The sequence below is a fragment of the Columba livia genome, chromosome 1 (assembly GCF_036013475.1).
Source record: "Columba livia isolate bColLiv1 breed racing homer chromosome 1, bColLiv1.pat.W.v2, whole genome shotgun sequence".
Taxonomy (NCBI): domain Eukaryota; kingdom Metazoa; phylum Chordata; class Aves; order Columbiformes; family Columbidae; genus Columba; species Columba livia.
Window position 1 is genome coordinate 42,868,356 of NC_088602.1, and position 25,306 is coordinate 42,893,661.

The window sequence follows — 25,306 nt, forward strand, 5'->3', positions numbered from 1 at the left end:
CAAAGTAGCCTTACTCAAAATTCCTTCTATTAATAAGATTCTGAGCCTGAGAAGAACATCTGGTTATAATCACTGTGTAAATAAAACAACTGAGCCAAAATCCAGACACATACAAAGTCATCATAAAATTAAGGTGACAAGAAACAATCCACCTATTTATATTTAGACAACATAATATTTATCCTTGTCCAAGGCAGCAGGCTTTGTGAGAAGTAAAAAGCAGCAAATGACACATTTGGAGTTGCTGACATGATCCTATGTTATGTTTTCATATGGCAAAAATGGTCTAGGTACTTATCTAGTTGGAAAACTACTGACAAAGTATTAATCAGAGAGTCATAATCATACTTGATAAATGGAGATTATAGAAAAATGAGAAGAGTGACCTAGGTCTATCCTATATTTCCATTACCAGCTATACATCTAAAGAGCGCATATTCTTAATTGGTCTTACCTTATAAATGATACCAAGCTGCAGAGAAAAGGGATGTAAGGAGCTTTTAGTATTAGAATTTAAAAATTTTTCAGGAAATTAGATAGACTGTCACAAGGAAAGAGCTTGCAATTCAATAAGTACAAATGCAAAGTACAGTTCTTAGGTAAGAATTACTACACAAATAAAAGGTAAGTAAAAGTATTACTAGTTATTACTTCAGCAGAAAAAAATCTGAAAGTAACATGATTAAAAATCTAAATGAGTCAGCACAAGATTGCATGAACATCTGATATGCAGGTCTGTTTGAGGATAAAACAGCTACCCATCTACATTGTCTGTCTGTGTATGTTCCTCACAAAGTTTTGGGGACGTGTCTGCAGGTCCCTAAGGGTTTACTGTCCTTCCAGAATGGATTTACTTGCACTACGGACTGGGGTGAAGCCTCTAGATGTCTGAGTTGTGCTTGTAGGAGGCAATAAGATCTGGAAGTTGATGTCCCTCTGAAGAAACTGTAGAGTTCGTCACTCTTTACAGAAATTTCTGACATGATCTGACACCAGACAGGTAAGATGTGCAAACAGTGACCAGGTATTCAGACTGCTCTCAGGTGCACTTTCTTAGCTATGGTGAAGATTCAGCCAGCTACAAAAATTTTATGGTCCTGAAAGGAGTTTGTCTTTGTAGTTAATTTTGTGATCATGACAGCATTTTTACTTATATGGCTATTGTGTCAAGTGTAGCATATTGCAGAAATTCTTAATAATAGGTCTGGTTACATTTCTGGAAACATAAAATAAGTAAAAATAAATTAGTGAGGTAATGCAGGAGCAGATACAACTCCAAACCTATTGGCTTCCTGATTTATCGTTTCCTGGGACTTCTTCATTTCTTAAAATTCAGTCTGTTCAAACTTTTCTCACATTTAATTTCAGTGTAGCTGAGCAGCTGTCATCCTGTGTGGTTATTTTATAACCAGCATTTGCTGTCTACACCTATGTATGTTTAGCTGGTAAATACCTGTTATGTTTCAACTTCAGTTCTCTGCTTTTTTGTATACGAAGACATTTTCATTATCAAAGAAATAAAAAACAACACCATCTTGTTATGTACATGTACATCAGACGTGTGTAATTTCCCATAACCATAAATAAGAGCTTGAATAACCTTGATCTTCTATTCTGTCATATTGTTTTTAAGCTGATGTAACACCATTGACATCAATGGACTTACCCCAGTATGAAATTGGTGTAATGGAGTGGAAAATCATTGCCGAAATCTCTAAGGGGATATTCAAAGTTCCCTTTACTGTAAGATGTGTATTAGACTGGAAGATCCAGAGTTTGTATTTCCATGTTTTGATATGTATATCAAATGATGAAGAACTAAAATGCTTCAAATGGGAAGCTATTAATAGCATTTTTTTTAATTAAGCATGAAATATTTCATTTTAAAATTGTCATTTTTACTGTGTGTTTAAGTATCTATTCAATGTCACACTTAATTTTGATTTTGAAGAAAAATATGGTGTGTAGCAGTTTAATTTGGTACTATCCACTGTCAGAGTCAACATAATTTGTTGAAATTTAAAAGAAATTAGTTAGTTTATCTTTTTCAACTGAATGATATATGGAAAAGGAGTTCATTTGTGATCAACTTTTACAAAGCTACTTACAAGATTTCATAAGTCTGAGTGTTCATGTAATTATTGGTCATAGTTAACTCCTAACTTAGTAAAAGTATATAGGTCTTAGTATTTTTAAGTCATTTTCCTGAGAGAAGTCAGATTAAATTGTCTTGATTTTCTTTCCCTAATTGCGAGATCAACATGTGAATATCAAGTGAAAAATAAGGATATTATGTATCTGTTCAGTTTCATACTTCATTTCCTATGAATTTCTGTTACAAGATTAAGAATATATGAACCACAAACTATTTTTTTAAAGCAAAGAGTGACATGCATGGCTTCATTTCCCTTTCACCTCTGAATAAAGTGAATCTAGCTTTCAAAGCAAAAATGATAATTGAGCAGAACTGTATTGTTGGGAAGCGTTGATAACAATGTGGTTTTTGACCAGCTTGTGAAATTTTATTACCGTTAGGAAGAACTTTGTCAAATCAGTTGTGTATAATTTATTTTATTCTTCCATTACTTCACTTTGAAAAGAGGCAAGATCCTGTTTTTTTGGCTATCAGTGAATAGAACATTTCCTGAATACTTTAACTTCCTTAAGAAGGCAAACTTTTATTTTTTCTATCTTTTTATTTTTCTGTCAGCATTCACTCTCACAGAGATAGTACTGTTTATAATCTTGATCATTTTCATTTAAAAATTTTTACTCATAAAAAACTAGGCAAAACTTATTCTTTCACTTTGTTACTTATACCCTGTATTTTTGAACAATTGGTATGAAAATTCTTTCTTAAACAAAAGACAGATATAGTTGCAAGAAAGGAAACGGTGTCAAAACAGAACTGTGTGATTTCCTTTTGTAAAATGTCATATAAAAACATTAATCTGAAAGTTTTCCACAAACAGCAGTAGTGGTTTGTGGATATTTTCCACTTGACTTGGGGCATTTTGCATGTTCTGAATATGGAAGGTTTAACTCCCAGTGTCCTGTGCTTTGTCATGCCATTCTCCCTTAGGACATATATTATCACATCACAATTATCAATTTGTTTGTAGTTGCACTTTTATGTTTGTTTCATGGAGGGGAGTGAAGCTATAATGGGCAAGGCAGCAGAGACTGGTGTTAACAAGGTCCTAATTTGCTTTCTCAGCATCAGAAATTATGTGGAGGTAAAGTTTCCAGTGCAGCTCTGCAGAAAACTATGGCAAATTATGTACTTTTTGCCAACCATTCATACTGATTCATACTCTGTTGACTTTGATTTCAGATAGTATTTATTGGTGATATCCAAGCTGGGTGTTTTCTGTCCTTCCAGCTTGCTTCCAGCAACTGAAAGTCTGATTTCAACAGGGATTGTGGTCCTCTGTATGAATTGCACTGATCTGGGATCATCCAGTTCCTAATCGTCTGTGTATCTGAAAACCTCAGTAATTTCAACTGGCATTTTAGTTGCCTAGAGATTTAGATCTGGGTTCTAATTAACTATTTCAATTTGGGTTTTGTGTCTGATTTTGATTAAGAATATCTGGAAGAGAAAGGTTTGTTTTCTCCAGATACATTTTTTATTTTTTTCTTCACATTCTTTGAATTTAATTCATTTCCTCATTAATCTTTATTTAATGATCATTGTCTTTTGTCAATAGTTACAGAATATCTTTATTAAATTAAAGTGACATTTGTAGTAGTTTCTCACGTCTTACTTTTCATCACTTTTGTGAATGTAAATATTTGCCATAAAACGTATATATTCATAGTTCTTTAAAAAGAGTCATATTTGAAACCCAGTTTTCTGCTCTATGCTTATAAAATGATGGCAACTACCATAACCTACTTCTTGAAAAAAAGTGGATGAAGATTTTGAAATACTAATACTGTGTGTGTCTAGCTCTCAGAACATTACTTCAGCGGAATTCTTTCTTTATTTGTTACTTTAGTTTATTTCCATTAATCTGACAACACTGTCCTGAACACTGTTCTAGTGCTTGGATAAGACAAACTAGTGCAGTTCTGAATTGTTCCAGCAACAAAGAGCAGGGCAAGAATGTTTCTGGATATTTCTCAGTGATTTTTTGTTTGCATGTGCTAACCTAACCCTACATACCTTTGAGACCTAAATACATAACCCCTTCTCATTTGGCCTGTGCTGTAGGGGAAAGTGTTATCACTCTGTTTCTTCTCACTACCCACCAGCTGGCAGTCATCCTGCAGCTTTTCAGTTACTGGCACGGTTCATGTGAGTGTTCCCTAATACAGCACAGGTAAAATCAGTTTTATTGGTGCAAATTTCTTAATTAAACTGTTCAAGCTAGCCTGCAACAGGCCAGAGAGTGCTCTCACACAGTGCTGCTAGCAAAAGCGCTCATAGAACTACCCCTATCAAGTGACTGGTGATGTACAGCTGGGGATGCAATTATTTTTCCACGATTCTATTCAGTTTCATACTAGTCAAACCTTGTTTTGATATTAGTAACCCTTCTGAGTTAGTCTAATCTTCATTAGGACAATTCCCCATCAGCTGTATTGTACTGTTTGAGGACTAATTGATTTCAGTTGGACTATTTATAAACACAGACATCTACTGATGCAGCCGAGTAAGAGCTGGCATGACTGAAATTTAACAGATGTCCAAGTTTCAAGATGCAGGGTCTGTTTTTTGCTTTGCAAAGGAATGTCACTGAAATAAAAACCAGTACAACTGGAGATAAGTCCAACCTTGTTATCACAGGGTATTTAGCAAAATGTTCATAGAGGGTTTTTTTTAATAGAATGACTGAGACCCTAGTTTACAAATTTTAGAGTGTCAAGGTGTAAGCAAAGTTTTTACTAAAAAAAAAAACAAAAAAAAAGAAAAAAGAGAAATATTGCTAACTTTTGAAACTGTCATTAGCTGATTCTGAATGAATACTTTCCTAAAAGAGTTGATTCAGTTGCATTGTTGGAGGACTCTGTGATACTAAAAATGTATCATAAGGAGAAATAACCTAATAACTGACAGAGGTCACAGTTACATAAAAAAGAATTGACAAATGGAAGAATATAAGAAAGAAAGAGCCACATGCAATCATGAAGGAGACAGATACATCAGTGCAAAGTTGTCACAGTTCAGCTCAAGATCAAGCTGGCTGCAGGAATCATCATAAATATCTGACATGTTGAGGTTAAAGAAAGTATCTGAGCATTACAATGACTTGGTAATAGAACCAGGTTTCAGTGTACAGATTTGCTGAACACTTAAAACTCCTGAGCTTTTTCAATTAATTGATAATTATTAACAGTTTACTTTTTTGTTTCCTAATCTAATCTAGAGAGGATAGGGCTTTAAAATGATTTCATTCTTCATTTAATTTTGTGAGTGGAATTTGAAAAGGATGAATAATTTTAAGGAGGAGTTTAATTCAATATTGTAAGTTAATATTATAATACATCAACTAACATTTAGAGATCAAAATGATCTTGGAAGATTTCAAGTTAATAAATTTTGCTTATGAAAATACTTAATCTAGAAACCTATGAATGTTTTTGTAGTAAGATAATAATATGAAAATACATTAAAAATTAATAAAGAAGTTTAAAATATTTCCTCTGCAAATGTAAGATAGTATAATGTCAGCACAAGATACCAGTTAATGTACATTACAGCTCTGTAAATCTTGATTTCTCTGAAATTTGGAGTTCTCATAATGGGAAGAAATGCCTCCATTTATATATTGAAAGGGATTTTCTGATTGTTTCTGCTGATCTGTAAACTCAAAAAATTGTTTAAGGTTATAAATATCTTTATTAAAATTACAATTTCAGCCTAATTTATTTTAACAAGAATTGTAATGTATTCTGCCCTTTGATCTCTTAGCTTGAAACGCTGCCTGTTGTTCCATTATTCCACCATCCATTTGCAGATAACAATACATCAGAACCTTTTTCTTGCTGCAGAAACAATGCCCTTTATTTGAGAAAGGACATTGTTTTGACAGATAAAGTAGGCATTTGATAAATTGAAACAGGTTCTGAATTATTTTGAGGGGAATGTGTGCTACATCTGTCTGCTGATTTTCCACTGAAGCAGTGCTTAACTTTCTTGTCTGTTTGTGATTTATTGAGCTGCAGAAAAGGTTAGGAAAATTTCACGGCTCTTCTCTTATAATTTGTAAGTGAATCAAAAAGCATTTGTTACTGTTTATGATGCTCAAAAGACAGAATTACCCCAAAACATTTATCCACAACAAAGACTGTAGTGACAACAACAACAGTAAACAAAATAATGAACTTCTAAATTATTAATAATATAAATATGACACAGAAAGCAAATTCAGCTGTTGAAATGCATGGAATGTTAATAAGGTTTTGAGTGTCTATTTAGACACTTTCTTAAATGATAAAATACTGTAAAAATGGCCATTAGTAATGAGGAATTACAAGGACTCTTATAACATACACATTTCATAAATACCTTTACAGTTTAGTAATATTTTTTTAGAACTTCCAACAAACTAATGTAAGATCCTGGCCACAAAGAAGTCAAAAGATCCATGTTACTCAGCATTTAGGTCTGAATTTCATTGCTGGAATAGAGACTATTTTTTGCTATTTGAGATGTTCTACGGGATCCTGTCCAACCTGTAAATGCTGGAAAGGCCATTACATATGTGTTCTTCAACAACCTATGTAATTTCAAATAACATGCCTATATTTAGATAACCTAATTGAGCTGTCAGGATGAAATCCAATTTCAGACTGTTGATCCTAAAATTTAGGTGTTTCATTGTAAGTGTTCACCTATGTGCCAAGTTTTTAAGATCTCATTACAATTAATGGAGAGTTTATTAATATGTCTGGTGTAACCTGGTGACCACTTGTAAGCCAGGCTACTCAAGGCCTTAACACAGTCATCTGAACATTGCTGTCTAGTGTTATTCGAAACTTTTTAGGATGTGGGAAGTATCTGTTTTAGAAAAGAGAAGCAGTCTCAGGCCTGGTGGAATAACGTAAGGTGTTTCAGATGACACTGTATGCTTGTCCTGTCAGCCCTATCCATATGTTTTTGACAACTCCATGGGCAGTAAATGGCATGAGACACCTCTGTAGAGTGTGCACCTGAATAAAGCACAATTGACAGCTCTAAAAGAAAATTCAAGGTGAGTGCCAGTGGACTACACATAAGTGTCCAGTAACATCTGAGATTCCCACTATCCTGTCTGGCATCTAGCTGCTGCTTCAGAAGAACAAGCATCTGCCATAGGTCCTTTGTCATCTTTACCCCTCTTCAATAGATGTCTTCTTTCCTTAGGGCACTATGTGTCTAACTGAGCAACCAAATACAACTCCTAGACTTCCCTCTGTGGAGGAAAAAATTCCTGTCCTGAGGGACAATTTGTCACACATATCTAAGCACTTATTTTAGGATAGGATTAGTAAAGCTTTGGAGTACAGAGGAGACTTACATGACTGTTACAGTAATTATCTACCTTACTGATGAATGAAGCTGAAGAAACCACTAGTTTTACCATTTTATTAGTATGAAAATAATTTTGTTTATTTCTTACTCTTCTATCAACTTTGTGCTGCTGATATAACTCCCATTCTGTATATATTTAAAAGTTCTTCACATCATTATCTTGATGGTACCAGGTCTACTTTGTTTAAACTGTAAATTCAACTTGCTAAATTATTAATTATTCAGAATTTCCAGAATTTTCCTACTACATCAAACAAATGGCTCTTTTAAGTTCTCTATTGAAAGCTGGGACAGACAGTTGTTTACGCTAATGTTCTTTTTACTAAATTTATATAAAACAGCTAGCTTAAATTAATTATACTTGCTCTTTCTATAGTTAGTGGAAACAAACTAGTGCTTCTAAAGAACGATACATACCAGACTGAGACTTAAGACATCGAAGGTATATCAGTCTGTGCAAATGCCTGCATTTATTGACCACTAGGACAGTCTCAAAATTACTAGCTGCCTATTTTAGCATGGACAAAGAGCTTCTAGGCATCTCATAAATCTCAGACATATGGGGCATTTTATTAATTTCCAAATTTTTTTTTAAATCCTTTTTGTCTTAGTCTTCGTATTCAAACAGATTTTTATCTCAGGTTTTTAGGAAGAATCTGGGAAAACGAAAAATGTGACATAATCTAATTTTGCCATTGCTCATTGATAGTTCTGTGGGTTTTCAAAGGAAGCTACAAATTTTAATATTATTCAAAATATATATCGGTATTGTGTCCTCAACTTGTACCATAAGATAACTACATAAGACTTTTGAGCAAATGCTTATGTGTGTGTATGTTGATGGAGTTTGTAAGCTTCTAAGTTTGATGAAATCTGTGTGATTATGTTATTCCTTTTAAGTTCAATGGGAACAACGAAACTGCTAAGATTTCCATTTCAAATTCTTGACACAAGTGTCATTTTTCTTCCAGAAGGAATCACAGATGAGGTACAGTGTTGTATTAAAGTGAATGTTTTTGTTTTCTTGTTTGTTTGCCTGCAGAAAGGACCAGTATGGCCATATCTCATACAGAGAAAACATACGTAGAATTTTGTTCTCTGCTGGATATAAGCGCAGTACTTATTATCCATCTGGGATTTGGTTTTGCTACCAGTTTGTTTTCTTATTTGAAAATGATTGTGAACAACTGGCAAAGTGATGTAAGGCACCTCACAGGTTTAAGATATACAGTTACACTGTAAATGCCTTATTCCATTTTCATTGTAAATTACTTATTTATTGCTTGATATCAGAAATCTAGTGTATTCAGTTGTTCCCAATGATGACAGCTGTTATGGAACAGATGAGATACATTAGCAAATGATACTCCACAGAAACAGGAAAATATTTCTGAAGTTTCATGATATCCACCTGTCCTCAAGAAAAAAAAGCTGCACATTCTATAATAAGGAGGTGCAATGTAATAAAATCTGCTGCAATATTTTGTTCAATTCTGTAACTCAAAATTGTCCTTTTTTTTTTTTTTTTTGAGTAGGGCATTTGCTTTATAACATTTTGGCCAATATGTCTAAAATGAGAATGAGAGTTGTTAAAGTATATTGCAGGTGGTAGGCTTCCAATTTGTATTATATTTTTAAGGTTTTGAGGTGGCAACCACAAAAAATGGTGAAAGAGAAAAGAAAGAGTAATGCATTATCTTCCAGGTACCTGTAGTCCTTACTGTGGATCAACTTCTGTACATGAGCGTGATTAAGAAGCTTTCATCACTCAGACTTTAAGGGAAATATTTCTCGCACCATTGCTGTTTGACTGACAACAAAGTCATTGAAGCTTTTGAAGGGTATTGGTTTAGGCATTCACAAATAATCACGTGCCATTGAAAGTCAACCAAAAGTTCATGGAAGTCAAGTACAAAAGTCTAAATAATTTCATTAAAGGCTTAGTATCTAAAACTATGAACTGGGGGGGGAAAACCCACTATGTTAAACATAAGATATTCATTACTTTTTCAACAAACCTTTATCTACTAATTAAGGACTAGTGATTCTGAAAGATAACTTTATGAAGACTTCAAATGTTTATTTCAAAAAGCTGAAGACAAACATTTCAGGTTTTAAGCTTCATTTTCCTCTTTATCGTTGTCCCTGACTGCAGCCATCAGCTGAATTTGGCTTGAATTTGCAAATACTTTTGGTAGAAACAATTTTTGTTTTTGGGGAAGGGGAACAAACGGTCTGCAGTTACCGTTTCATTGTGTTAAAAACAATGCAAACAAAACATACCCTTTAATAAGGAGCTTAATGTTCTTTCTCTAGCTATATTTACTTACCTTTTCAGTGGAAAATGCCATCCTCTGGCAGCTGTGGCAATGAAAGATAAATTTGTCTGTTTCTGAGACATTCCTAAATGTACCAGTTGAGATGCAAAAATGCATACCATGTTAACAGAAATGGCAGAGAACAGAATATGTGTGAAGAAACAAGAACGGGAATGTGTGATACCCCAATTCACTCTCCATCCTGTGTTGGTACTGCCATAAGGGTTGTAGTTGCTGTCAGTAGAGCAAAGAAAATAGGTAAGACAATAACATTTCAAATTTGCTAAAACTATTTGTAATATTTGTGTCGTTAGCTCTTTGAGAAGACATAGGGCTAGAGTGTCAGGGAAAAACAACAAAAAAAGCTGCCTCAAGACAAAACAAAAAACTCACCACAAAAACCCCATACCTTACTTCCCTTCTTCAGCTATCCTTATTTACAGTCTCATACACCAATATAAAGGACAAAGCATAATAATAAAATTTATTTTGAAAATATACATGATACTCCATTATAGTAAAGTTGTGGATTGCTAAGACACAGGTGCCTTTTTCTCCTTCTTGCAAGTTGTCATCCTTACACCTGCTCAGACTGCTGGTTCACATTGCTTTGCTCTCTGGTCATCTGAATGTGTACTGAAATAGCGAAGGGCAATCTTTTTTTGTTTTTTACTTTCAGTGACCTCTATGTTTCGTCTACAGCCAAGTGGTATTGAGCTGACTTATTTATCATTTTAAACCCTTATTCCTCTTTGTGGTTTAGCAAACATCCTGGGAAGGCTACTGAATGACTAAAAAAAGACTTATGTTCAAAGGCAAAGGGATATTCAGAAGGAAGCAAGTGACTGTAGAGCTGGTAATATCATGTTATGGTCAGGGCTGGAATGTCATTTTCATTCTAAGTAGAATTTTTCCAATCTTTTCATTTCATTACCTGTCAGAAGGGTATTTCTCATGCTTGTTTTCACCATCAACACAGTATTTTGGAAAGACTGGTAAAATTCCATTGACCTATATTTGAGAATTTAATATTGAAAATGTATTTTTGCTAACTGGAGAATAATTCAGAGTCCTCTCTTGCTCTCAAATAGTTCAGTATGTTTTATTTAGAATACTATAAGGGCTGGTTCTACAAAACCAGTCAACTTTAATGAGGTTGATCCTAGTAGAAGTATTCACAATGTTTCAGACTAAGTTGATGACTTTTATTTCTGGAAATACATATTTAAAAAAAAAAAAAAAGTATTTCACATGCTTAAGGATTTTTTATCTCTCTGCATATCTATTTGACAGCAAATAGGGATGCCAAACTGAAAATGGATCACATTTTACAGACTCATCAAATACTAAACTTTTTTGTAGCTCTAATCAAGGCAGTAGAATACGTACTTCCATGATCAACTTCTCCATTAAACAGTGTTAATAATACCTTTTCAGTATCAGCATGTTGGCTTGTTTTTTTGATGTTTCTAAGTTTGCTTTCTAACACAGATACCTTAATGGCTAAAAGGTAAAGAACAGGTGAACATGCAGACCTGTGAGGAACAGTAACTTTCTATCTCTGTTGGCTACAAGAAGATTTCCTCCTAAAAAAACCTTCATGTCAGAAAGAAAAAATTGCATCATGGTAAGCTGGGACAGTTTAATCTGTCTCCACCTTGTAGCTGCCTATCCCACTTCTGGAAGACTCACCAGGGGAGCAGGAACAGCTGAATTGCTCTTCAACATTTTCTTGAACTTATAATCAGTCACATTAAGGTAAGCTAATGCTGAATTCAAGTTTCTTTAACACATTAGCCTGGATTAAGAAATAGATTTCTTTCATCTGCCCTTGCCATAGGGACAGCAGCCTCTGATAGCAGGCTAGGACAGCTATATGAGATGAAAAATTCTTTACTTTAATCCACAGCCAAATATATTCCAACACTGTGAATGTAAATTGACATAACTATATTCATCTCACCAACATCACCAACAGACGGTCTAAGTACATAAACAAAAAAAAAAAAAAAAAAAAATAAAAAACAAACAAACAAACAAAAAGAAAGTGAAAACACATAAAAGAAAGGGAGTAAAAGAAAAAAAGAAAAAGCCCCACCAAACAACAACAACAGAAACACCAAACAAACAAAAAACAAAAAAACAAAGACAAATGAAAAGCTAGGAAGAACATTCTGTGTCATACATAAGCTTAAAGCTCTTTAAAACCACATCACTGCTGAAAGAAAAAAGAAAAAATAAGTTCAAGACCTATTTGATTTATAGAATCTTTTTATTATTATTATTTTCACCACTGTGTAAGCTGTCATCTGATAAAAATCTATTGTCTATTTGTCTATTACAATAAAAATATTTCTCTTGCAAACTGTTGCCATTAGACACTGTGGAAAACTCATGAGACATTACCTGCTCAAAAGAAAATAATTTTAAATCATCTCACTCTGAAGACTGATAGTGAAACTATGATTGTGATTATAAATTGCTGATAATGATTAGGTTTTCAGCACTTATCTCATAGTTACTTTAAACTGCATCATCATTTAGAAAAGAAAGATTTGGGTTTAGTCATATATCTCTACAACATTATCTTGGCTTTCTTTTTCTAGACTTTATCTCAGCTCAAAACCAACTTTTATATGCACACAAAAATGAAGTGGCATACTTCATGGCAATATAAAGCTTAAGGCTTAATTTTCAGCAGTTATATCAAGAATTCTCCAACCAAAATTTGATAGCCTAATTTTAAATTCATTTTGCGGGAAAATGTGATGAAAGAAAAGGAAAAAAAAACACACTAATAATATAAGGATACAAAGTAAAGAATCCTAGTCTCTCAAATAAAATTGTTTAGCCTTTGCAATCTTGTTGAGTTTGCTATTTAAGGAAAAAGTATTGCCATTAAATAAATTAATACCTGTTACAAATTAGAAATTGATAATGATATCATAAGATGGGTAAAACAGAGCAATTTAAAACTTTAACTTTACTAAATTCATTCATTAACAATGTGCTTCTTGTTAATTATTAGTTCTCACACATTATTAATAATCACCAGAACTGCCCCTCAGTTCCAGAAGGACAGGGAACTGCTGGAGAGGGTCCAGCGCAGGGCAACAAAGATGATTAGGGGAGTGGAGCTTCTCCCTTATGAGGAAAGGCTGAGGGAGCTGGGGCTCTTTAGCTTGGAGAAGAGGAGACTGAGGGGTGACCTCATTAATGTTTGCAGATATATAAAGGGTGAGTGTCACAAGGATAGAGCCAGGCTCTTCTCGGTGACAGCCAATGATAGGACAAGGGGTAATGGGTACAAACTGGAATACAAAAGGTTCCACTTAAATTTGAGAAGAAACTTCTTCTCGGTGAGGGTAACAGAGCACTGGAACAGGCTGCCCAGGGAGATTGTAGAGTGTCCTACTCTGGAGGCATTCAAGACCTGCCTGGACACATTCCTGTGTAATCTCATCTAGGTGTTCCTGCTCTGGCAGAGGGATTGGACTAGATGATCTTTCGAGGTCCCTTCTAATCTCTAACATTTTGTGATTCTGTGACCATTATGAACACAAAACCTTTAGTCTTTAAGATTTACTTCTCAGATTAGTTCCCAGTATAGAGTACTGTGGAACTGATACTATTTACAAGGCTCTGGTCGTTGATGGTCTACTGAGCTGACGGTGATCAGGCTTCAGAGCTCTTTAAAGCAAATTGCAGATAAAGTCGTCTTACTTCTCCAATTCTCTTCATTCATGCCAAATGTATGCAATTGCCCCTGCTACCCTCAAAAATGTGGGGATTCTCCTCAGCTCCCATTGTTGCTTATTTTGGTTTTGGTTTGTTTGGCAGGATGTTCTGCCTATTTGCAATCCTTTGCGCTTATCTTGTCCTTTATCTGGCAGGATTTTTTACTTAGATGCTTGCTGCTTCATAATCACATTGATTATATACTTCTGTAAAATGCTTATACATTGTAGCTGAGCATGCTATAAGAGTATTACAATATTATATAGTGATATATTGTTAATTGTTAGTTATGCTATTTTAGTATGCTGTTTAGTATGCTGTTCCCTAACAATGGTTTTAATTAGGTTCAAGGCAAAATAATATTAATTCTATCTTGATAAATACCGTTTTAACCTATAGGTGTCATAGGGTTCTGTAGAGGCTAAGCTTACTCTCCATGATAGAAGGACACATCAGGTTTGTGTAAAGGAGAACAAAAGGCTACAAAGTCATAACCAGAACATTCAATTTTAGTCTCCCTGAATGGGACATGAAAGCATGTTCTCCTGATGTGACTGCTTACTTACTTATTCTTGCAAGTGAAGTTGCTCTGCGTGTGTGACAGGAAAAAACTCAATATCCATTCTGCAAACGAATCAATAAAAATGGATTCTAAATCTTTGTCTTTCTTCCTTCTAGGAAGCAATCCCAGTATTTTGAACTATGGATATATGGATACATTCATTTCCACTACTTACTCAAGAGCTTGCAGTCAATGTACTTCACAAATGTTTCACAAGCATATTGGTCTTAACATTTGTCAATAATTCAGCATTTTTTTTTTTTTTTTTTTCAGTACTTGGGGGTTGTTACTGAGGTTTTGATATATTAGTTTCAATCAAGGTGTCATATCTACAGGAATTTGGTTGGGATTTGAAGAGTATTATTTTGCAGCCAAATATATAAAAAGGACCTTGGAGGCATTGATGATTTCTCTGTGTATGCACCATGCTCAGTTTTAGATTTTAACTAGTAACATTCACCAGACAAAATAAAAGCCAATATACTCAATTTTGGAAGGAGAAAAAAAGAGGCCAGTGCCTTCCCAGTGTTCAGGGAAGCTGGTGATTGCCTAGGGATTGTAATGGGAGTATGACAACGGGAGACTCAGCAGACTGTCTGCAAACAGGAAGGATATACAAATTGGGCAGGAGAACACTGACAAAAAAAAAAGGTATGTCTGAATCAATTTCTCACTTTGATTAAGGAGCCTTAAGAAAGGTACTTCTGTGAAACTGGATTCATAAACACATGTTCCTTTCTGCATAGATATAACAATTTATTATTTGAGCATCAAATATATTTTATGCATACCCATGATACTGTAAACCCTGTTGCAAAACAGCTTACCTGTTTGCTAGTGAGATTCCCGGACTTCACTTTATTCTGAGCCTGCTGCATCCTTTGAAAGTTGTGAGCAGTAGGCTGAATTAATTTGGAGTACTCTGCAATCTATCAATTAAACTGAAATTAGTATTCAGCCAGTAACATAAGCATAATGTAGGTTAAATATTGCCAAATAGCTAAAGGTACCATGTAGCCATACAATCGCATTAGCTAAGGGTGTCCTGGCAATCAAGGTAACTAGAGCTGCTAATCCCACTTTCCAGGAGTAATTATTTATTTATTTTCAGGGAGAAAATGAAAAATGAAAATATCAATGAAAATATAGCAGATACTGTAGAAAAACAAACACAAAAAAGAGGAGAGGAGAGGAGAGGAGAGGAGAGGAGAGGAGAGGAGAGGAGAGGAGAGGAGAGGAGAGGAGAGGAGAGGAGAGGAGAGGAGAGGAGAGGAGAGGAGAGGAGAGGAGAGGAGAGGAGAGGAGAGGAGAGGAGAGGAGAGGAGAGGAGAGGAGAGGAGAGGAGAGGAGAGGAGAGGAGAGGAGAGGAGAGGAGAGGAGAGAGTATTTAATATTTGCATTTTCAACATATTAGCTTTCATTCTCAAGACTGTATATCACTTTAAAAAGTCTTGCTTCTGTTTCTAACCTGTTCTAGGACACTTTTTTAATATCTTTTCTCTATGGTGCTTGCAACACATTCCGATTTGTTATCATCTGCAAATTTAATTAATGTGTTGTTTACCTCATCTTCCAGATAAATTACAGATACATATTCTCAGTTCAACAGTCAAACACCATCTGCAGCCTCTCTCTCTCTCAGGCACACCCTGCACTTGCCTCCTACACATGTACATTTTCCAGTCAATCTGGATTTCTTTATACAAAACTTTTACTTGTGAACTGGGATAACCCTATCAGTTCCATTCCCTACATGCAAGGATGATACCATTGCAGGTGTGCGTTCATAAAGCTTTTCAAAAGATCTGCTAATTAGAGATTCTTGTTCATGATAACTAGACAATAGCCAAAATGGCACTATGTGAAGATTAAGGAGAATATTTTCCAAACCTGCTTTTAAACTTCCAAAACAGCAATTTAAAGCACCTCAGATTTTGATTAGTCAGGTATTAGGTTCTCATGTCTAAATCACCAAATATTATTAGGCCCCCTTACGGTGGATACTGGGAATATTGAACAACTGAAGTGCACGTGGAATAGGCGAGTCTTGTGGGTCAGGGTGAGGCAATTCTGAATATACAGCCTATAAACAGAGTGCAGTTTAGTAATATCACTGCGATACAATTTCTGACACATCCAGGTTGCCTATATAATCACTGATCAGAACTAGCAATGTCAGGGTATTATTCAGTTCTCTCGTTGTAAATGGCTATTTTAAAATGGGATTAATTGCTCTTGAAAACAGCTACAGTCACTTATTTAGATACAGACAGTACACATAGTCCAATCTACTTCCTAGGCTTTTGAGAATGCCATATAAAATTGTTGTATATAAGAGAATTATGATTACCTGGTGCTACCAACAAGATAAAAATAATGGAGCATGAGAAATAAAGAATAAAAAGACAAACATAATTTAAGTATGTTATTTGTCTTGAATTTAAATTCATTACAACAAAATAGGAGTCTAAATTGAGTAAAATTTAAGCTTGACGTAGGAAATGTTGTTCTATATAATGTCCAGCTGACATCTTCATTAGTTTACTTAGTATAGTTAAGGCAAAGAGCACATGTTTTCTTCTAGGCAACAACCCAACAGCCTAAGTCATGAATGCATCCCTAGATGGCTTCTGAATAAGGTCCAAATACTAAACTCAGGAGATTCCAGTAAGTTCAAATCCTTCATCTTCATTCTTAAAAAGTCAGACTCAGTAACCTACGAAACATATATCTTCTTACTGGGAAGCATTTCCTAAATTCCTTCTCTAACTTGATAGTCTTAATTAAAGAGAATAAAGAAGAGATCCAGTAAGACCATGAAAACTGTGACTCTGTCACGCTTTATATGTAACAAGAGGTGTAGTATAAATCATAGTAGTATTGGAAACATTCAAGAGGAAATTTGAAAGCAAATAATGTATTTTAACATTAGATTAGCAGACCACTAGGTACTATAGCTATTTGGGGAGCCAGCAACCTATTTTAGAACCTGGCACATCTTTGTTTCATATGGAAACATATTAATTATGCAGGAATAAAAAAAAATGGGTATGCATCATTGATAATCATTTATTCTGGAAGAAATGTTAAATCGTATGTATAGGACTTGCATTTGGCCCATTGCATGTGTGCTACTTGTATTTGAGATAAATTGTCACCCAGCTCTCTCACAATGCTCAGGTATAAGTATTTTGTTATCTTGTTAATTTCTTTACTGTTTTTAATAGCAGTGTAATAGACATTTCACCTGTTCCATGTTTACATTCCCATGGGAAAACAAGTCATTGGCATCTGGCAACGGCTGTGAATAATTTGGACAGAACAGAACATATTTTCAGAGGTTCATGTATTCCAGAGGAAGAACACACTTTTCTCCAGCAATATATCTTTTTGTCATAGAAATAACAGATTGTACTGTGTAGCTCCTTGCTACTGAAGAAAAAATGTTAAGTTTAAATTGCCTATGTTGACAAAGAGTAACAATATATTAGAAACGAGATAAACTGTGGGCATCTGTGGAAAGGATTGTATTATAATATAACACAGATGCCCTTAATGCCCTGCATCTAGGAAGACTTACAAGCTATCATTTAGAGAGAATGTGCATTGTATGCATTTAAAACAAAGTATTGAAATACAGTTTTAATGATAGCAACCACAAAAACACTTAGCATGTTCACTCAAACACAAATATTTAATCCTCTGAATTCTTTAAATCTCTGGTCTCCTTTGGGAATGAAATAACTGCAGGGCTCAATTTGTACCAGTAGCTTAATGATTAAAGATGAAAAATTCTTTGGCTATGCATCTGATTTTTATATGCCTTGTTTTACTGCAAATCCTATTAAAATAAACTCTGGTTTTAGTTGCTGTGAGTAATTGGATCCAATACTTCACAACTGCAAAAAATGTTAGCTCCTACTTTGAAGGCTGGTTGTTGTAAGGGAATTGACAGTAGGGAAGGAAAAAAAAAAAAAGTAGGACTCCATTATGTCAAGACAAGCAAGCAGCATTCTATTATTTGAGAATATTCAATCTCTAAATGAACTTGACTATATTAAAAACAAAACTGTGACTTTGTCACTTACTTTGGGCATTTCTTTTAGAATTGCCCACCTAGCATGATATACAAGTCTTCTAAACCATTTAATACTGCGCTGAATGTACGCTTAGGAATCATGAAAATGGCTTGCAGACTGGAAATTCTCAGATATTATCTGCCTAGCCTGCAGTGAGAATAACAAGATTTTTACCACAGTCATCTTCTGCAGTAAAACATCGATAAATATAGTTATTTTGAGTGTCTTTCTCTACAACAAATGCTACATTTTATTTAATCTATTAAAAAGTATAAAATAACTTTAAAATAACAATGCCCAATTTTTCTGTAGAATACTGAACTGAAATACAGTAAGACCTACATGTTTCACTGACACAAAACAACCATATAAATCTTCCATACACAGCTGCAATTTAGTGAAATATGCAGTTTTCTGTTTTCCATTACTATGTACAGTATAAATTTTTTCTGCTGAAAGTCAGTTTGTGACAAATTTGCAAACAGCATCTGTATTCATACTTTTGAAATACTAATTTATCTAGCAATAAAAACTTTGATTTCCCAAAAGGAGTGCCAGGCCTCAGAACTAATGCTGTTTTTGAGACTTAACTGAGTTTTCAGTGTTAGTCATTTTCTTATGAGTTACAATGCTCCTATGGAAAAATATACAACTTAACAGCAAGTACAGAGAGTTAAAAGGGTCACTGAAAACATAAATCTGTATGCTTAGTTTATGTGTGTGTATAATTTATATAAACAGACAAAGTTCTGTTTAGGTACACTCTCCATTGTGGAAAAAGGTTTGTTAGCAGCACTACTCAAAAGAATAACAAGGGCTATCTGTGTATTCTTCCATATACATTCATTATTTAACTGGAAAACTATTTTTTTTAATGGTGAGAAAATTTAATCAGAAAGCATACCTATGCTATTTCTAAAATACAATTAAAGTCTACTTTTATTTGGTATCTGTATCTTTTCATACTAAACATAATGCTTTGAAAGCACCTTTCATATTATTAGTAGCAGAGAAGTGTTTCAGATACAGCCTTGGAAGGTACTTATGACTACCGGTTGGTGGAGGCATGTGACACATGAGCAGATTGTGTGCATTGCTATATGTTAGAAATAATTTTATTAAAGCCATTCTTTAAAACAGAACAACTTAACCAAGGAAATTTATTATCAGGCTTTCACTTGGAAATATCAACATGGAAACTACTGCTAAATATTAAAAAGCACCTAAATAGCCACCAACCAACCAACCAAAAAAAAACCAGAGAAACTTAACAATCAGAATCTCTAAATCCAGAAAGTTGTATATAAACTTATATAGGTGATTTAAGAGTAAAAAAAATATTTTTCTGTTATAATCACCACCTTAAACATACAAATGAGTTTTATAAACCTCTGAAAACAAACACACCCATAATCTGAGTGCAGGTGATGACTTTACCTACATTAGTCAAATGGTTTCCCTAAATCAACACTTTATATCATTCTCCATTTTTGATTTTTAAGGTTATGTGTGAAAATCTCACAGAATTATTATATATATATTATTTTATTTTTTATACCAAAATACGTTGTAAACAGGATATGTGACCCACAAGATAGTCATACAAGAAGAGTTGTGGTTGGCTTAGTAACTTCCACTTAAAAAAAAAATAAATGAATAGTTGTATGGAAAGATATTAATTTAAGATAATAGTTACAGAAGACAAGGAAGTACGGGCTGCTATGGAAAAGGTTTGGACATAGGTACTGAGCAGCACTTTACAAAATAAAAATGCAGGGAGAAAGGTACCAGAAAAAATAAGACTGGGAAACAATCCAAGAAATTTGTGAGCGATAAGAAGGAATGATTTTCCTCTACTTTGAATGGCATCTAAAAGAAACTGAAGTTTTTCTTATCTACAGTTCTCTGGAACACAACATAGTACATAAGAGACCCTTGACTGGACATTCAGGTTTGTTGTCTACAAGATCAAATTTTGAGATTTGTGTTTTCTTGCAAACTTTATCCCATAAATTACAAGCATGGGGTGTCACAGGTGTCACAATAACTGTATATGAGACCTGATCCACAAAAATACCTAGAGGATTTCAAAGGGTATTTGAAGACTATGTCTATATCTCAAAGTCTGAACTAGTCAGAATGGATTCACAGCTGGTGAAGGGTCTAGAGAACAAAACTTATGAGGATCAGCCGAGGGAACTGGAGTTGTTTAGCCTGGGGAAAAGGAGGTTCAGGGGAGACTTTACAGCTACCTGACAGGAGGCTGTAGCGAGGAGGGTGCTGGTCTCTTTTCACAGGTAGCAAGTGATAGGACCAGAGGGAGTGGCCTCAAGTTGCAGCAGGGCAGGTTCAGATAGAATATTAGGAAAAAACTTCACAGGAAGGGTTGTCAAGCACTGGAGCATGCTACCAAGGGAAAGTGGTTGAGTCGCCATCCATATTTAAAAGACACGTAGATGTGCTTAGGGACATAGTTTAGTGGCGTTAGGTAGTGTCGGGTTAACAGGACTCAATGATCCTGGGGGTCTTTTCCAACCTAAATGGTTCTATGATTCTATGACTTTACAATCAGTGGAGAGAAGTAGGTTCCTCAAGAAGCTTATCATCAGCTGTGTCTCAATCACATGGGTGATATGCAGTTGATGTCAATAATATGGGTGCGTGAATTCATATCTTGATCCACTAATCCAGGTGAGGGCCCTAGTCCCTTCCATAGGTCCCTTCCAATTCATGCATTTGAAGTTTGTTTCTATAAAAATATGCAAAAGAAAGAAACTGAAAGAGAAATAGTGTATGAACAGATTTAATTCTAACATGGAGACAAAACATGTCTGGGACACAAACTCAGATCTATGCAAAGTCTCAGAGATTGTCATAGTTCAACCCCAGACGGTAACTAAACACCACACAGCTGCTTACTCACACAAAGCCCTTGCACCCTAGGGGTATGGGGGAGAGAATTAGAAAAGTAAAACTGAGAAAACTTGTGAGTTGAGATAAAGACAATTAAGTAAGTATATCAAAATCCACCCATGCAAGCAAAAAAAACCAAGGAATTCTCACTACTTTGTGTCAGCAGGTCGGTGTTCAGCCATCTCTAGGAAAACAGGGCTCCATCGTGTGTAATGGTTACTTGGGAAGACAAATGCCATCATTCTCAATGTACCCCCTTCCTCCTTCTTCCTCCAAAATATATACTAAGCATGACATTATATGGCATGGAATATCCCTTTGGCCATTTTGGGTCAGTTGTCCCAGCTGTGCCCATTCCCATCTTCTTATGCACTTGCAGCCTTCCCGCTGAAAAGTCCTTGACTTAGTATAAACATTTTTTGGAAACAACTAAAACATCAGTGTATTATCAACATCCTTCTCATATTAAATCCACAACATAGCACTACACCAGCTACTAGGAAGAAAATTAACCTATTCCAGCTGAAACCAGGACAGAGGCATTCCCAGAGACTGAAATTTAAATATAGGTTTAGACACTGAAGTAACTTTTCTACGCACATGTTTGTGCCTCATGACATATTCAGAATTAGAAGTCTAACTTACGAATGTCAAAGATAGGGCTAGTGAATCCATCTTAAGAATGTAATTCATATAAAGACAATACTTGGCAAGTGCAACAAGTTGTAAATTTTTTCAAGTTAAATTCTTCTTTATATATACTTCATGGATAATTCTGGGTTTGATTTTGTCACCTCAAGAAGTAGAAAGGTAAGTCCTTCTTTTCCCTTGTGTTGTTAACTTTTTAAAATGATTGACCTTTGCTGCTGCAACTATTCCAATTTTGTATTTACATTTCCATGGTTTTCAAGCAGGTGTCATATCTTCGTGTATCTGAAAGTAAACACAAACTGATGTTTGGTTTGAAAATAAAAAAAAAAAAAAGAAAAACATATCCTTTTAACTTCTGTAACTCCAGGCTCTAGAAATCAGAGTTAATGAAGCTTTTACCCACCGCACAAATTCATAGTGCCTCACAAACTGAAAGGATGTCAGTTAAGTGCTCATATGCCCCTAGTAACCATATTACACTGAGAAAAGAAAAACAAGATTTACAAAAAGTATATACTTTTTTTTTTTTTTTTTGAACATTTACCCTTGGCTATGGCATATCTTGATGGAACTCTGTTTACACAAATGTATTATATGAATGCAAATGTGATCATCCCTGAATGCAGAGCAGGAGTATGGTAAAAGGGCATGCAGAATTTCTTACATCGAAATACAGCTAAGGGTCAGACACATGGCCCTTTTGTGAGCTTTTCTTTTTGTTCCCAGTGTATGATAGAGCGGTATGAATGTAGGAGTATCTATGTGCATGTCTCCTCAGTCAGACAGGAATGTGTCTGACCATGGTGAGTGGCAGAAAACTTGAAGGGCTCTGGACATTCTTGGTCACTGTGAATTACAGCAGATATGTGTAACAGGAGCTACCTTTCCTCATCCCTCAGATATGAAAATGTGTTTGATCTTAACATTTGATAGAGAAGGCATCATTGCATCTTTTCAATATTGCTTCTTAAGTTCTGTTATGATGTACTTCAGATTTCACTTGACTCATAAATTCTGGTCAATAATATTTAAATAGTTTTAAGACTGAGATAACAGAAGTATTTTAATGAAATACTTTATAAGATTTTAAAATTCAAACAGCTATCTCATCTATTTGAATAGTGAAGATCTAAAACCTGTATCCATGCTGCTTTTTTAATTAAAATTTTACCCAAAGGAAAACAGTATTCAACAGTATGCCAGTTTCCTCTCTCCAGAAATTGTATAGTGAATTGCTTGCACATAACATAAGGTGCCCCAGCGTCTTGGGTTTTCACATGGTAACTGACTGATCTCTTTTTCCTGCTGTTACGCTTTTGACCTGATTTAATTTGTATTAGCAATAGCATTCAGAGTGTACTGATTACCTAAACAGGTAGTAAGAACAGAAATGTGAAGGACAGAGCTATCATGTCCATTCACTTGCAGACACTGTGTCATTAGTATAATGTCACTCAGAGAAAACTCACTGGATTCTGGAATAAAAAAAGTTCTGGAGACTTTGCCATGTGAAACCAAATTTTGGTGATGATTAAAATTGTTATCCAAACACAATGGACAAAATACAGTTTTAAGTCTGAGACGAAGATTGAATAACTTTGTTATGTGCCTATAAGAGATATAACTTATTTCTTATAATGTCAAGCAATCCTCATTTAAAAATACATAAAGGTTGAAGAAGTTAAACTACCCAGAAATTAAGTAGGAAGAGGATGAATATTGGACTAATATAAAAGGGCAATAAACATAAATAAAAATAAACAATAAAAAAATGTGGAGCAGAAATGAACAATTAGGGCAAGAGGAAAACAAGTGAATGAGGAAAAAACAAAAACAAAAACAAAGTGAAGAGCTAAAACAATTAGAAAAACAATTATAACCATAACAGTTAATGAAATAAATATATAGAATTCTATTTGTTTTATTATTATATTTATTATTATATTTTTAAAAAGAGAAATAATGGTTAAAATAGCTGCCAGCTCCTCATATCTTTCTTTTGTCTAATCTTTTTCATATGCTTTGCCTTTTTTTATTCTTGGATTTCTACCGGAAGTTCCACCCTTTTCTGTTTCTGTTAATTCTTACATGAACCTCTCAGATCTACAGTGCTTCCCTCTTAATTGTTTTTTTATATATTGCTGTATTTTCTTTCATTTTCTACTCTCTAATTTTCCTCATGTAACATGTAATATAATTTAATTTTTCTAATAATATAAATCAAGCTTTCATTTCCATTCCACTACGATCCATTTCAATAATGCATGCTTATATTCATTACAAAAGCAGATTTGAATGTTAAACCAATATTTTTCTTGTTTTTTCATCTTTTCATATAATTTTACTTTTTTAGACACTTAATATTATTAAGTTATAATTATGAATAAATATAGGCATTACTATATAAATTTTAAAAAACAATGAACCAAACAACAACAAAACCTCCCAACATATTAACATTGTGGGGGTTTCAGTCCAGAAGTCTTATTCTTAATCTGCATTTGACTATTGTTTTACTTGTTCTCTGAATCATACCTTCTTTACACTATAATGAATAGTTTCTACAATCAGAATCTCTGAAGATTTGTATTATAAACTGTAGCCTGCTGGAAACCAAAACCAAAACCAAAACACTTTCTAAGAGTCACAGAGTCTTGGTTGCTTATCAAAAAGCTGAATCAGGAGTTACTGGTCTTTTAGCAGAAATGGTTTTATATTCCTAGAAAAAAAAATCATAAATAAGTAAAAACAAACAATCAAAAAACGCAAAAAAAAAAAAAAAAAGCAAAAAAAAGCAAACGATAACCAAAAAAAACAACAACAACAACAACAACAACAACAACAACAACAACAAAACCAAACAACTAAGTATACAGCTGATAATTAACCTTTTAGAAAAAAAGTTTCATGACTTTTAGGAATACTCATGTTGAAAGTCTGACAGTGAATAAGATTCACCCTCCTTAACTTCAGTAAAGTATGGATTCATCACCTACAGTTTTATCTTCTCAGATATAGGCACCTGGTGCAATTTAAGATACTTCACGGTAAGGAAATCATGGGGTGGATTGTGTGATGTTGTGGACTTGCAGGAGACCTCTGCTCTTCTGGATGAAGAGATAGAGGCCTGACTGGATGCCCCTGCTCACTGCAAATGGCACTAGGTGACTGGGTAGCTGAACTGAGTCAGCTAGATTCAGAAAAGGGAGGTTTCCTTTTCCTTTTCCTTTTCCTTTTCCTTTTCCTTTTCCTTTTCCTTTTCCTTTTCCTTTTCCTTTTCCTTTTCCTTTTCCTTTTCCTTTTCCTTTTCCTTTTCCTTTTCCTTTTCCTTTTCCTTTTCCTTTTCCTTCCTTTTCCTTTTCCTTTTCCTTTTCCTTTTCCTTTCCCTTTCCCTTTCCCTTTCCCTTTCCTTCTCCTTCTCCTTCTCCTTCCCCTTTCCCTTTCCTTTTCCTTTTCCTTTTCCTTTTCCTTTTCCTTTTCCTTTTCCTTTTCCTTTTCCTTCTCCTTTTCCTTCTCCTTTTCCTTC